Below are 4380 nucleotides of genomic sequence, written 5' to 3'. Positions count from 1 at the left end.
TCCAGGACCCTTTCCTGGGGAAAAGTGGTATTAAAAACTGGGTCGGAAAGGTGAACTTGTTCCCCCAAACTGGCTCTAAGCAGGTGAGGCAGGAACTGCCTTCCTCTCCCCAAACCCTGAACTCTCTCTCTGCTCTAGCCTAGTTCCTGCTTCCACTTAACCCACAGGCTGGCAGCACATGGTCCTCCCCTGGGAGACAACAAGCATCCTTGGACCCTGATGCTGGGAAGGACTCTGAATCTTAATGCAATGAAACAAGAGCATCTCTCCAGCAGTGAAGAGTGGAAGTTATCTGCACCCACAGCCCAGAAACCTCTGCCTGCAAGAACAGAATCAAGTTTACTCAAAGCTCCAGGCTATGCAAAACTAGAAAAAAATTACTGATTCTAAACCAGAAGCTGCAGTTTGACACCAATGATGTGTATTTCCCATTGCTGGTTTCAGAAGAGGAGTGCCACCAGACTTCAGCAGTTTTGCAGGGTCATAACTCCTTTGGAGCAATATTTTTATTGTTACAGGCAGAACTGAAGTGATGCAGCTGTGACCGGGACTTGGCACAGCTTGAATGGACACTAAAAGGAAGCTCTGAATCTAAGAGGGCAAGGAAAAGAAAACACTATAAGGAATTTGTCCCCTGTGCTTAGCAGGGGGCTCGCAGGTGCAAAGGAGCTCAGCCCTCACTCAGGCAGGTGCAGGATGCTGCCTGCTCCTCCACTCCCATCCAGCACCAGCACCACCATCATCTGAATAGCTGGTCACTTCACTGAAGGGGTCATGAGCTCTGCCAAAAACCCTGATGCAAGAGGTATCCTCAAACCCCTAGGCAAACTGGGGACACAACACCAAGCTCCTGTATTCCAGTCAGTACCTTAACCACATCCCCAGCAACCCACTGCTCTGCCTGTGAAATGCTGCCTCTTCTCGCCCACATTCGTTTAAATTCAGTTCGCTCCCAGAAGGCAGAATCAGTTTTTTGGTGTAAAGGGGGCCAAGAGCCCAGATTTGTTAGAACTGTGATTTTAATAACCCCATCCAGTGACATTACCTATGGAAAGGTAACTGTAAAATACATTTGAAAAACATATTTAATACATATGCAATCTTGTTTGCTGTTCCATGATTTAGGGCTCCACTCCCTGTTCTAGAGTTCAGGATTGTTCAATTCGGAAGTGTGGACATGAAATGTTTCTTTTGAGTAATCCTGTCACAGCTGCCAGCTAGAGCCCAAACAACTGAATCACTCATGAGCCCATCCGCAGAGCACGAGGCATTCAGCAGAGGAAAGAGCAGGTCAGCCTTTAACTGACTGCTATTAAAACATTTCTATTAAAAACTTTCATTAAAGTCCTGGAAAAGGGTGGTGGGAGAGGGAGAAAGGAGGAGAAGGAAATAAATTATAACATTGATCATGTTTGTGGAAGGACGATGGAAGTGGGATGGAAAATGCAAGAAAGGACAAAATGTGAGTGAGCCTGGGATATCTCAGTCGGGCACGTTTAAATGGGACAAGATCTAATTTAGGTAAATATAAAATAGTGCCTGACAGTGCTCAGCATATAACAGAGAATAACATGCAAGAGAGGAGCCATAAGAGCTGGGCTTGGAGGGGCATGCCTTCAGATGTCACTTTGTAGTGACATGAGCTGTTATTTCAGTCTGCAAGGAACCGACACTTTCTAGGAATGGAGATAGCAGTTGGAGTCCCAAAACCTGAGCCTAGTGCCTCACATCTCAGGCCATCACTGTTTAATGCTGCATCCCAAAATGGGCAGCAAGAAATCAAAGTGTGTAAAACAACATGGAAAAGTAACTAGTCACTAAAGACTGTTTGAGAGGGTAAACAGCTGATTAAACAGGAACTGGAGAGAAGGGAGAAGGCAACCATGACTCTGGAATAACTGAACACATTTCTATGGCGGCAGATTCCTGGGGTAAAGGGGTTCCAGAATTTTGAGCAAAATAAGAAATATAATCCTCACCTGTATATAAGTTCCTGCAGGAAATGGAAATCCTCCAGCATAGCAGGAGATATGTAGATGTAGGTACACACACATACGGTCACAGCTGTAAAGCGTCACCCCACACCTCTGCACCCTGGACTCAGTGCTTGCTTTGGGTTGGCCTCCAACCACAGAGGAGTGTGAGGGGCTCAGAGCAACCCTCATGTTTCCCCCATGGCAGCCAGGGACACATGCTACAGCCATCAAAGTCACATTTGGGACTGCAGGGGACAGGGCTGGCTTTTGCTGTCCCAGTGTGGGGAGACAGCAGCCGCTGGCAGGATCAGGCCCTGTCAGGGCACTGGGCTCTCTCTACACACTGTGCAAGTAGAAACTGCTCTTTGCTTGTCAGCAAGACAATTCACTGCTCAGAAAAATGGAGCCTGGAAGTACCTGATGCTCAGCAGTTCCTTTTCTGCAGGCAGGAGCGGTAATCAGAAGAGGGAAAGCTGCTGATCCTGATGGCCTCGGCACATGTAGCACCCTTTCTGTTAATGCAAGGCAGCGGGAACGCAGAAGGAGCAGCCTCCTTTTCAAGGAGTAAGAGGACTTCGAAACCCCAGCATGCCTGATGGTCTGCTGTGCTGGAATAAGTCACTGAATGCATCTGGTGGGCATCGGCATCCCTGCTGTGGATGTAACTATAGCTCATTTAAGGGCATCATGCTCCCATCCCACAAGGGATTTGTCATTTTTTAAGGCACCACACGAACCTGCTCCCCGTTGCCTCCTTGGCCAGCTGAGTGGTGCCACCGGCACCTTCCCTCCTGACCGGACTTTGGCGAAGAGCAGGGACAGGCAGACGTGCTCCTCCTGCAGGAGCAGCTCCCGGGGAGACACGGCGCAGGGCCGGCAGCCCGCGGAACTGCTCCTTAATAGAGCCCAGAGCCCCCACAGCAAAATCGGCTGGGCCAAGAGAAGCTGGGAGTCCTGCTCATGCACACCCGTGCCCCGATTCAGCAGCAGAGCTGCTTCAGCCAGCTCCCGTCGCTGGTCCATGCTGAGTGACAAGGAGCAGCACAGAGCACCCAGCATCTTCTCCCACATGCACATAGAAACCTGGGGAGGTTTTACGGCAGGAAAGGAGAGAGCATTCCCCTCTGCCAGTTCCCAAACAGGCTGCATTTGTCCTGTCTCGACAGGGAGAAGAGTATCACTGCCTGAGTCTCGACTTTTTCTCTCCACCACTACAGCTGTGCTTAGTCGCAGCCCATCAGGAAAACAAGGACATTACAACCACTAGGAACAGAGGATTCACAAATGGCGAAAGAAAGGGCACCAAGGCCTCCCTGCAGGGAAAATACCTCTCGATTAAACGGCAGGAGAAGAAAAGGCAGGTCTGTGAACTGGTTTGGGGTTAGAAGCAGCCCGGCAGGGGAGCTTCATAACATACCTGTGTCTTCTTTGAAGCTGCAGGAACAGGGTGACTGCCCACAGCTGGACCCTCGCAGAAACTATTTACTGCTCCATCTGTTTTCCCTTTCATTCCCGAGCAAATTGTACTGACCACTCGGGCCCCCCAGGAGAGCAGACCCCCGGCTGAGCTAACTGCTGAAAAGGGCAATTAGCACACTCCAAATCTCCAAAGGGGAGAAGACTGTGCTCCTGCCTCGAGAGAGGTGGCAGCATGCAAGAGACCTGAGGCTGTGGGCCCGCAGGGATGCTGTGAGATGGTAATTGCACCCTGATCACAGACACTGCAGAACCCAGCCTGCTGTGATCATGCAGAGTGTCGTAATAAGACAATGCCTGCCTGCTAAAACTCGCAAATTGAGTCTTAGAGGTTTTTTAAGAGCTGATTTTAGGCAACATTTCAAACAAAAAGAGAAATCCCTTTTAAGCAATTGCTTCATGCTTAAAGACACTGTGCTACAGACTTCACAGACACCACCCTGTGACAGTCTTGTAGAAGGGGTGCTAATTTCCCTTTGGGGGTGGCAAAGGGTGGCCACACTGCACCCCTAAGGACACAGAGGGGAACAGGACAAAGCGTAAGGAAGAGTGCTGTGGACATTTCTCTCGACTGTTTGGACACAGCACAGAGCCATCCATGCCACCTTTTGCACCTCCACTGCTACCATGCAGGCAGGAACCAGCCTGTCTGCTCCTCCAGCCCCACTTCGGCAAACAGCCCTCCAGCGCAAGCCCTCCCTTATTCGCTGTGCTCCACTTTAAACTCACCTCTCCTGAAAACAGGGCTTGGGACAAGGTCTTATAAATGGGTCAGGACCACTTTCCTGTCTTACCCAACGCATCCCAGGAATGCAGCTCCCTCCCCTCAGTAGTACCACGGCAGGGGCACTGTCTCACCTCGCCACTCCTCAGGCACCCAGGCCTGCCTCCTCCGCACAGCCAAACACACTTGGGGGGGGTTTTGGCA

The sequence above is a fragment of the Manacus vitellinus genome, unplaced genomic scaffold (genome assembly GCF_001715985.3).
Source record: "Manacus vitellinus isolate BGI_N305 unplaced genomic scaffold, ASM171598v3 scaffold_59_pilon, whole genome shotgun sequence".
NCBI lineage: Eukaryota > Metazoa > Chordata > Aves > Passeriformes > Pipridae > Manacus > Manacus vitellinus.
Note: the sequence above shows the minus strand (reverse complement) of the source record.